We start from the raw sequence: 12,187 nt of genomic DNA on the forward strand, positions 1-12,187 counted from the left end.
GAAGCCCTAAGCCTACTTAACAACCCATTTCTCACCCAGGCTAAAAGAAATCAGTTTTTGCTGTTTTGTTTCGGGGAGTTAGAGACGAAATACCTAATCCCTTCCTGGAAGAGTCAGCCAACAATACTAAGCTGTCGCCTATGTGGGTATAAACATGAGTCATTACCTAACATCTATTGCACATGTCCAGCACTTTTACCACATAAAAGGAAGCTTCTTAGACCTGCTTTTTTACAACAGCGAGTGCACACTTGCAGACAAGCTGTAATTTGTTGGCTCATGGGGGCCTCCATCACCCTGGCATGCCAGGGGACTAATTATCAAGGCAAGGCGCAATATTTGCTCGGCGACCCCCTGCAATCTGGACCACAAGTAAACATCTCTTCAAAATCAAAAAGCTAAAGTCTGTTAGAGGTCGGCCAAGCACTTCTGCACTTTAACTAATATCATCACAAACTCAGGACTGCAGGCATCAATGGTAACTGAAGTCAATAAGGGAAGGACGTATTTTGACATGTGTTTTTTGTCTTTGTGTGATAATAGTGACCTGATGTAAAGTGACAAACTCCTGAATTGTTATGTGCTGTACTGTACATGGAGGGAGGGGGTGGCACTGTTACTTTTGGGGTCATTACCCTTCATCAGTCACATGTAATGTTTCCAAAGATTTTTCTACCAGCCTAATGTATATTTGTAAATGACTGCACAATGATAAGTAGTGTGTGCATAATAAATGTACTTTTCCTTTTCCTAAAGAAATAGCCCAGACCAGACACTCATTTATTGAGTGCTATTATTGCATGACAGCAAATGGTATTTACTAGCCCACACCACCTCCCTTGAGTAGGCCTTGGACTACTCTGCTTCGCTACCCTGAGAGAGTCAGGCGCTACAATGGGGTGTTTGGTTCCCAATGAAAGGGAGAATATGGACCCAATACTTAATTCAGGCCACACAACTAAGAGCAATATGAAAATTAAAGTTGTGCTGTTGATGATTGATCTAAAATTCAGCAATATACAAAGGACAGTAGGCTACAGAGTAAAAGAGATGGGAATCCATTTCTTTGGAATGTAATGCCCTCACACACCCAGTTGGGTGTCGTGCTTCATCATCGGGCTGCTCCTCGTCTCGCCGCCGCTGCACAGCCTGACGGTCTCCCAATGAGGGGCACTTTGGCGGAGATCTTTTCCAAATAGCCATTTGGTGCTGTGGGGTTGAGAGATTTAGTGAGTGTAGATGAATAAGTGGTGTGTGGTGTTTATGTGAGTTAAAACAGGGTTGGGGGTACCAGCAAAAATAACTTTAATTGTGGGGTCTCCTACCCTGATTAAAAAAAAAGAGAAAAGGCGCAATGCTAAGTTAATATCCTAGGTGTGGCGCTCTTCTGTGTGGTTGGTCAACATGTTTCTTCGCAATTCTACAAGTCTAGAGGCGATTCATCAGGACCTAAAGTTAAAAAACTATCTACACTAAGGTGGAATGGAAAACAATAATGAATTAATGTTTAGGATTTAAGCCACCATGACTTACTCTGTCTAATGGCTGGTAGTAATGGTTCTACCTATTATGGAGAGAAAATCACATATTAATGTATGATGTCAAACAAATATCAGAAGTATGAAACACTGCTGTCCTATTCCCTGTGCGTCTAAATCAGAGCACACAGTGGTGAGGTTTTACAGGCATATAAACACCAGGTGCCAAATATTGAAGTGGTCACATTATTGCTCATGTGTGTAGTGACCAAATCCGTGTATTAAAAACCAAAAACTGCAGAAAGAGCACGAGACTCACCCTAATTTGGATATACTACTGCTTCATCAATCACCGGCAGGTCAAGATATGAGGAACTTCCCTATATACTACAGGGGTATGCAGAGAAAAAGGAACAGTTAAAAGCTGCCAGCTTACGAAGTTAATAGCGTTTTAATTTAATAAACTAGAGGATTGGATCTGTGGGCCTCCTTAGAACATAAAGTAACATGCTCCTACATCATGCTATCTGGCTCCTAGAGTAGTGCACATCATTCAGGGGTAGTTCTTTAACATTGCCCACAGCATTAAAAGGTGATCCCAGTTATGGTTGAACAACACAGGCTTCATATTTGTTACTGAAGTTGGGCTAAAGAAACAAAAAAAGAAAAAAACAAGGAACAAAAAAGGGAGGGGAGGTAGGGAAAGTGCATCTACCTAGTTGAATGTTTTAAAATGGCTGGGAAACCCATTAACAGGGGTTGGGAATGTGGAATGTCAACAAACCATAAAGGTTAACATAGTACTCATGTTTGCGTAGTACGCAATGTGTCCAAGGACCTACCCACTGCTGCCGGGACCGGGAGGTATGGCGTAGTGAAACAGCCTGGTTTAAATACCTGCACCTCCTCCTCGTTAACTCCTGATTGCTACCAGCTGGACCATTGCGTGAGTGAAGACAGCCATTGTGCTGTTCTCTCTACTGCGGGTGCCATCTTGGAGTGGGTACCCTAACATGAGCAGCTAGATAGTTTCTTCATCTGAAGGCTATGGAGACAACCCCGACCAGGTACAGGGTTTTGGAGGTTGTGGAATTAATAAAGCACTCAACCGCCCGGGCTTCCGCCTTATTTTAAATAAAAAGTATATACATAACAGCACAACTTTAATTTTCATATTGCATTTGGGCAACTGTGCTGGACCTCATGTATAAAAGCCCTTTGTCCCTCTATTTGTGAACACACAACTAATAGCCTGTTTCCTCAAAGGCCACTAATATAATCTTGTTTGATGTGGTCACTATTACAACACTATATTACAACACTAATAATATTAGTACCTCTGCATTATTTTCATTGAGCATAAGTAGCTCTTATTAAAAAAATGTTGGTGACTCCTGCTCTAAATCTGACCATTTCTGTCTCCAGTTTAGCATCTGGAAGGTGAGATAAGGTCTGGATTCAGAAAGAAGTGGTCTGACCAATCCAATCTGAGAAGACGAGTTTTATGTGGAGTTTCTTGATAAAAATCATGTTCATGGTGGAGTCTACATCATCGGATAAGGAAGGACCAATGTTGTAGTAGGTTTTTATTTAATAGGGAGGAATGGAGGCGGGGTGCGTGGATGGAAGGAGCAAAGCTGTGGCAGGTTCTTGTCTGGTTGGTGGAGGGATATCGGTGAGTCTTTGTCTTTTTCCCGTGGGCAGTTGAAATCTTCCAGGGCAGTCTGTTCATAGAAGGAAGCGAGATGATCAGTGCTATATTCAAGGAATCCATCAATAAAATTATTTTTGCTGCAAGGTGGGCAGTTTATGATATTTAGCCTCAATGGTTTAGGTGTCATGTTTGTAATCGCCAAAGGGAATCACTGGAATGAGGGAGATTTTATTAACTTAATCATTTTGTATAATGGGCTCCTTGCAGAGCAAGGCAACCCCTTCACTTGTTGCCTTCTATTCCAACGAAGTGGAGGTTTCATTCTGTGTAACTTCAGGCTCCACAGGAATTGGAACTCTGAGTTGATAATTATCACCACTGTTTTCCTCTGCCGGATATGAGCAGATCAGAACTTCAAAACATTATGGAGAGAAAAGGCCCCAAAAAAGGCAAACATAAGGAATTCTGTGAGTTAAATGCGTATTAGTTGTATAATGCCTCATTTGCAAGTTCGAAACTCAGAATAGGAAGTATTTACAGCAGCTGTTAAATACTTTAACATGAGTAAAGGTATTTATCAGGAGTGTCAAACATCTCAAATCTAGTGCAATATTTTAACACAAAAAGCATTCTCACATCAATGTTTGGATGAGCACACATTTAAACAAACTGCCACTCATGTTAAGTTGTTCATATGTGTCTGTGACACCATTCAGGGTGAATTGTTACTGCTTATTTGGCATAGTTATGCAAAGTGGCATAATGGAGTAATTCTAGGAATTTCACTTAACAAGCATGATGCGAAATTCCTGAGATTATGTGAATTATGCCATTGTAAATTAAATTTCATCTAGGCATATAAATGTCCCCGTCTGTTCCTCACAACTCATATTCAGAATCTAAAAAGCAAAATCAAATTGAGGTACAAATCACAGTTAGGTAAAAAATCACCCTTGGTGCAATATCATCTAGAATGTGAACAAAACTGGTGGAGTGAAAATTACATACCCTCAAAGAAAAGTGCTATTAAGGAATCAGAATATGAAGTTTTCAGTCTTAAGTGGTTATCTCAAATTGCATTAATAGCAAAATATTGCATAGAAAATACTTTTGACAGTGGGACAGTATTTTTTGTACAGCTTTAAGTAAGTAAGCTGATGTGTGTGTAATGGAAGTCTCAAAACAGCTGTAAATCCAACAACATATTATCAAGGCAGCAAAGTAAAACAAATGAACTTGCAAGGGTGATGTGTGAATAGTCTTAGAGAGTTATTTATATATGGGCAGATAGCCTGTCATTCCTCCAGGGGAACGGCGCAAATTACTCTGCCCCCCTGGTGGCGGTATTGCCCACCACAATTATAAATGACTGGCAAGCAGGTAATTTATAATACATTGGCAGTTCCTGTCAATGCTCCTCTCTAGTGCAGGGGTTAGGCTACATAATGGAATTTTCTATATTAAAATAAAAAAGAAAACTCTCCCTTCGCCATACAAGTTATCTTTCTTGGCGGGGCACTATTACTTTTTTAACTGCCCCGTACCACCAGAGTTTGCCTGTTGGTGACAGACAGGCAGTAAGAAAATGGCTATATATCTGCCCATCCTAATTGATGGAGTAGTCACCGCTGTAGCCAAACCTATGATCCCCTCATATCAAAATCTGGCAGGTGGACCATTATCTTGGCATTAAGCATACTCTGTTGCCATTGCGATGGAGTATACTTACCACCAAGGTATACATTGGGCCCATTGTCTGCCATAAAGACAAACAGGACTCAATTCCTAAACAAAAAAACCACCATAAATCAGAAATTGAATTCACACCATGGCAGAAAGTAAATGTATCACAGAACATACACTGATTCTGTATGTGAAGCTACACATCATCAGCCTGATTCACAAATGTAAACGTACACTTTTGTGCAAGCTAACGTTTTTTTCGGAATTCACATAATTGTATTTCAATAGTAAGTTTACGAGTATGGAGATTCCACAGTAGGGGTGGAGAACTCTGCACATAAAAAGATATGACATGCTTAAGTTTGCTTTTGTGAATCAGGCCACTGGTTCCTTCCCCAGGCTAACAAGATGATTACTTGAGCACCATCACCTATGGGAATGCAAATGGGACAATGTAACAATCCACAACATGTCATAGCCTTTGTCAACGTCCATTCACCTGAATGACCAAGTTGTGCAGGAGCAAAGATTATCCACCCAATCCCCCTGTAAATCAACCCCCAACACTTGAAAGGCAGGACGCATGTTGGCAGTTCACCTTCTAGAGGAAAGTGGGTTGGGACGCAGAGAGAGAGGGACCGGCTCGTGACCTCTGGATTATTCTGGGCAAGATTTCTCGAGTTTTCAAGTGATCAATATGTCTGTCAGCCTCCTTCCTTCAGACTCACTGTATTCCTGCACTACAGATGCACAATGAGATGGAATTGGGGTTAAAATTCCGGTATACCCGACTATACATACATCAGCTGCATTTTCTACAAAAACATAGATTGTGACCTTTTTCTGCATTGCACTCACCCTTGTGCTTCAAGAACCTTATTCTGTGTGTTTCTCTATTTCTGGCATAGATTTGTGCTTCATGACCTTTCTTGAGAAAATAATCCTTATGATATCTCAGGAAGCCTTTAAGATAGCTGAACAGAAAGTTTGTGCACCCACTTTTGTTGAAGACAACTTCTCCTAATTTGGAGAGCACTTCAGTCAGTAGACTGTCATCATAACTTTGATCATATCTGTAATATCCCTAAATGTGTAATGGTCTTTGAAAGGGCACTGACCTTGTTATTTGTGATGAGTAGCTGTTGATCTATCTTGGATCTGAAACACAGAGACACATTCAAAAAGTGTTTCTTTATCGTTTCCTTAGGTGTGTAGATGCAGTGCTGTGTGCATCTGAAAGGACTCCTAACCTGGAGCCTGGAGCCAGAACTGAGGAGCTATAGCAGATCGGGGAAGTGATGGGAATGTGGTGCTGGAGTGGGAGACAGGAGTGGGGTCTTCTCTCTGCAGAAGCCAGTAAGCAAAGCAGAGGTAAGAGAACTGGGCACAGATGGTCGCATACTCTCGCGGGTGCTCGAGATCCCGTGAGATCTCGAGCCAAGTTCCGATGTTATTTGGTCCAAATTTTTCTGTTCTAAAGAGGCATTAACCTCGGTAGGGATTGTAAAGGGAACACGAGCTATCTTGTTCTTTGGGTGACAATGGCAGCCTCATATATGGCTGGCACTGAGGTGGGCATGGCTTGGGGGAGGAAGGAATAATATTTAGATAAGGGAATACAGCGCTCTTAAATCAATGAGCTTTGGTAGGGGTGATGTGCATTAGTGTTCGCTAGGGTTCACAGGCGTGCAGAGCATACCGCAAATGCTGGGCAATTCCTAACAGCCTTGACAGAAAACCCATCCAAACAATAGCAAACAATGAAATATGCATGAAAGTTAATAGTTTAGGTGGTCTTACACAAAGCCCACTCTTTCTGTACAACTTTCTCTATGTACTTTTTTAAAGCATTGGTAACATGAGGTCTGCCATACAGCTAAAGCTATCTTTACTGAGACCTAATGAGGACAAATTCAAATATTGTAAATGTTCCTTGCATCGCATGCTATATTCTGCTAATCTAAACCGTGATAGTAAACATTTGCTGTAATTCTATCACTAGTCCCATTACACGTGTCTGCTGTTTCTAAAGCTCTCTAAAATAGGGCTTGAGAATTCACAAAATGCCATCCTACAAATAGTAATGTACTTATATGGGCTCAGTGACCGAAAACTACCAGCCTGGTTCTTTGATTGGTAAACTGCTTTAAGCATTGTATGGGTACGATAACAATGTTTATGCAACATAACAAACAATTATATAGCTTTACAATCAGCAATAACATTTTACAAAAATTGCTATGACAAGCTGTAGTTCTACTTTAGTGGTGGGTTCAGTACTGGCCAAGTCATGAAGTGGAGGGCAGCCTCAGAACAGCAACAGAGTATATGAAGGCTTCAGGCACTGTGCAAAGAGTCATAGTATCACAAAACGTGGGAAGTAGAGCTGTGTGTCCATCTGTTGATAAAAGAGTGAGAATGCTAAATTGAGTTATACCCATGCTCAACTATTTGTGAAGGCACTGCTGCACAAATTAGGCCCACTGAAGGCCCTAGGAGAGCTAAGATCTTCAGATCACTCTCATTTGTTCCTTGCTATTTCTAAATGTGCCTTCATACTTTCTCAGTTCCTATTGACAAATCAATGTGTCAATGTGGCTTCCCAAAGAGATCAAAGAATAGTCATCCCACGCGCATAAACACACACAGACACACCAAATTCAAATGTATACAACCAGCCAATACTACCTTCGCAAATAAAATATATATTTGGGCAGGATCTGACCAATGCCCCTCTTACCTTTCTTGTCATTTTAGCACAGTGCCATCCTTTGCATCTCAATCCTGGTGCTGGTATTTCCACAGTTTAGTTGAAATGGTTTCGATTCAGTCTTTGACCAGGCCGTTCAATTATTGACTCTGAAGATAGGATACAGTGTCTATGGGGTTTTGGTAAGATAAAGACGTGTTAGTATTATAGCCAGTTGTCTTCTTGTATTCAGGGAAACGTCTGCAATATAGAGCCCTAAATTGTATCTTTTGAGTACAGTAGAAATGTTCTTCTGGTGAAAGGCGATTCTTGCTTCTGGATATTTGCAGAATGTCAAGATCTAGAAAAGGGCTTTTATGGAAAACAATAAACTGTACTTAAAAATAGAGAAGTAGTTTGATAGCCTGCTGAAGCCCAGCAACCTCAGTGTATCCCTCTGAGGAAGTCTGAAATGGGCTCATCACTATTACCCACAACTCTACCTATGATGCTGGTCTATGTTCCTTCCCATTGAAAGGCCATCCATAAGAGGGCAGCAAAATACCCTCTGAACTCTGGAGTATATCCAGCCTGCCAGCTGTTGTATATCAGTAGGAAATTGCCTCCACAAAGTCCAGCTCCAACAGTCACTGCCTTCCGGTGGAAACCGGGAACCTTCCTCGGAAGAGGATGCACTCTAAATCAGTAGCGGCCACCTCAAAACTCAAGTAACTGTTCTGCTGCCGACGCTGCCAGCTGCCTCAGTGCTCCTCTTCTCTCCTGATGGTGTCCCTACAGTCCCTGGGGCACCAGCACGGGCTCCCCACCCAATCCTGACACTGCTCTCAATAGCATTGAGCTGCGCCAGGATTAGTCTGAGCAGCTTGGTTTGTCACTCAGACAGTACCTGGAAGTCTGTGCTGTTTCTCCAACCCGGCTGTGCAACACAGCTGAGTTAAGCTGGGTTGGAGAGACTTAAGTGCGCATGGTAGTTTGGCCGGCTTAAAACGGCAGGCCATACCGTCATGCTCAATTACAGTGTGCCCTACTCCTCCCCTGCTATTATCATGGCTCGCCCCGCTCAGATTTGGTTGGCTCTAGGGGAAAGAAAAATAAAATGATAATAAATTGGTTTTATTATCATTTTCTTTTTCTGTTTGCCTCAGCTGGCTCTCAGCAGGGTTTGGGGGGGGGGGGGGGTGACACTCCTCCGCCATAGTGATGGAGCCGCCGTTGCAGTCTAGACCTATTGCGCTTGGGGGTCATGCCATGGCGGTTTTGACATTTTCCATTCCAGCATAGAAGATATTCTATTCTTCTATGGCAAAGTTGATTTTGTGTTCCTACTTTTCCTCTTAATTTTTTGACATAGGTAAGACTTGCATGAGCGACCGGGCTAGGTCCGAGGAAGTTTCATGGTTGGGTCAAGACAGCCTATTCCATTATGAAAGTAGCCCCCTAGCCTGAAGCCCACCAGGAATGCCAGAGTGGCAGCATGGACAGTGCGGCCATGATTCGTTCCAGAACATTCCCAGCCACGGGGTTCCAGTATTTCTGCATACATCAGGGCTTGTCAGTGTCAGATTTTTTTTTGTGTGATGGGAAATCGTAAACAGTTGTCCATCTGCAGCTCATTTTCTATCACTATATAAAGGATAGAAAAATAACACACATATGACTGATAGCTCGGCTTTCTGCGGATTCCTGTTCTGTGGTAACAGTTAAAAATAAACAGTTTCAAGCAGAGGTCGATGGCAGTTATTTGAGGAAACGCAGCGGTTCATATTAAAATGAAAACACGGACATCTGTTTAAAGTGAACCGTAGTAATACTGGTACATAGCACTGTCCCAGCAGGAAGACCAGAGCTCTGAGTTTCTAGTATTCAACTGCTAACTTTCAGTTGTCAGTCAGAATATCATCACAAAAATAAAGTCTGACATAAATGTCATGGCCTAAACATATTTTATCAAAAATATCGCCTCACTCCCTGTGGACATTCCTTTAATAACTCCAATGGAGCGCTAATTTTTTTAAACAATATTTAGAACTATATATTTTTGTCAGGTGATGTTTTGCCCAAGGTATTCTGGTACCTTGCCATAGGGGCATTTATTGAAAATAACAGTTTTTTCAGATATTTCTCTTTCTATAGCTTTCAGACACCTTATCTATTGCTTGTTCGAAGAATTCTGATTGTAATAACAAATGCAAAAACGTTGGCCAGCAATTACCAACACACAGGCCAGAAGGAGTACCTTTTTGTTGCCAATTTCTTAAGAAAGGCCCCTCTCCCTTTCTACAGGGCAATGATGCAGAAATGTTACATTATCCGGCTTGATCGCCCCTTACATTGTTGTTGGTCCCCTGCCCTTGGAAAGTAGAGGGGAAATGAATATCTTTGTATCGTCTCCAAAGTGCTGGGAAATAGTCGCTGCCATCTTATAAAACGGAACATCCCCAGAGACCGATTAAACTAAATATACGAGTTAGTGGAGGTGAGATTGCGCATCCTTCAGCTCCCGCCCCCCACCTCCCCATGGCATCATATGCAGTGGTCAAAGTGGGGGAAAACAAGTAGGGGAACTGTGGGCAGAGAATCAGGGGGCGGGAATAACCCGAGGATTGGACCAGTGGGCGGAGTCAGAGGTGTGGCTAGAAAGAGCAAAACATACCAATTTTTAGTACTTTTAGTACATGCTCCTTAGTTTGGTGTGCGTGCAAATCCTGCATTGCCAATCCCTGGTGAGTTGCATTAGTACTGCTGGAACAAGGCCAATGGAGGCACCAATGGATGAGGCGGACTGGCCTCAAGGGTCCTGTGACCTCAATGACAAAGTCACTGCTGCTCTAGGGTGTGCTGCTTCGTAGGCCTGCCTGCAAGACTGGAGGTGAACTTCAGTACGGATTGTGGTGGACAGAGCTTCAAGGTTAACCCACACTGGCCACGGGTAGGGTCCACCTGCTGGTCCTAAGACACCAGGGCTTCTATGGTCTAGTAGGGGAATGTGCTCCCTCAGGAGAGTGATCTGATGGACTAGTCATGAAGGCTGAACAAGGTTCCCCAGTTTCAAATTCGGTTGCTCTGGCCATAGTGCCACATCCTATCTCCCTTGAGCACCATTGGCCCCACTAAGTGAAACTCGCATTGTCTTTAACTATAACCCAATTCAGCCCCGTTATAAACACCTGGATGTGACTCAATTAAAATGATGTACTGCCTGAAAAAAAGTAACAACATTCTGGAAAAAAGCAAACACTCATTGGGAATGCAGGATTATGTAAAGCGTGCAAAATATAAGCAGGAACGACATGTTACCTTAACGCTTTTACTCTCATTGTTCAGAAATCAATGAGTATGTTTTGTCTCAAACATTGTACATGAGTGTTAAGCAGTGCTCAGGAGAGAAAGGGACTCTTCATGAGAATCTGATCTGACTCAAGGAAACACCCAAGGGCTCCTTCACATTCATGTCAGCCAGCTAGCTGCTCAAACATAGTATAGTTCATATGCATTTAAGTGTCCTGCAAAAAACCCACAAAAAACTTCAGAGAGATCTTGACAGTAAAAGGCAAAATTATATTTTCATTCGGGACGTGAACAAAAGCAGTAACCCACTGAGCTATGCACATAAAATATTGCTGTTTGATATGCATGGTACAAGTTCTTTGAAGCAGGCGTATTAACGCTGTGCGCTACCTTAGATGAGCCAAAACTCCCCTCCCATCTCTCTCCAGCAGGCACATTGATTACCAGAGTTATCTTAGCACTTTTATTGTTGCCCGAAACCTGCTGAATATACAAGGAACTTTGCAGTGTTTTTAAAACTCCTGCTCTGCTACAAAACCGGCCCCCACAGACTAAACTGCCCTTCTACCCTTCCAGTCTCCATGGGAAACGTTTGATGCCTGGAAAAGCCAGTCCGGCCTAGTCACTGTAAAGCCTTTTTTAATGCAATACTGCAGATATGTATGCTTATTTGATATAAACGTCAAGGATCACTGTTAGTGTAAGATACGAATTCTTCCTGAATATCCTTTGAATTGGGTTCCTGCCTGAATGATACACATGAGCAGTTTGGCACACAAAAGAAGGCCTCTTGGTACACCTCTGAGGTAAGCACATTAATGTGATTCCTAAGGACCCTCACACAGGACCACTTGCCTTTTTGACCTTTTAGTACGTTTCCTGCCTGTGCTTTACTATGCGTGATCTTTTTTGGCAGATGCTTTAAAGTTTGCACTTTAACATAAACTTTTTTTAACATGCACTATATTAATGTTTTTTTAACTTCTAGACAATTTTGTACATGTTTTAGGACCATATAGAATAGAAGTAAAGGCAGAATGCAATCATCTGTTCTGCAGTCCTGTGACTTTGAGTCACTTTCAAAGCCGGAGAGATGTTGCTCTTTGTAACCTCATCTACTAGTACACAGAAGCCATAATACTATCGCAATTTCTACCAGCCATCTCTCATATGCAAAGGGGCAAACCATTGACCAAACTTACCTGCAGTTTAGCTATTGATTCCAATTCTGGTTGGTTCTTGACATTTTAGAAGCAAAAACTGAGAAGTATCAGCAATGGTTACCGTATCTTTGTGCATTAAATATTATGAAGTTTCTAAATGTTACGTCTATTTTTTTTTAGAGGTCCCTATAAAATATGGGTTTAAACAGCA

Source organism: Triturus cristatus, chromosome 2_1, assembly GCF_964204655.1.
Source record: "Triturus cristatus chromosome 2_1, aTriCri1.1, whole genome shotgun sequence".
Lineage (NCBI taxonomy): Eukaryota > Metazoa > Chordata > Amphibia > Caudata > Salamandridae > Triturus > Triturus cristatus.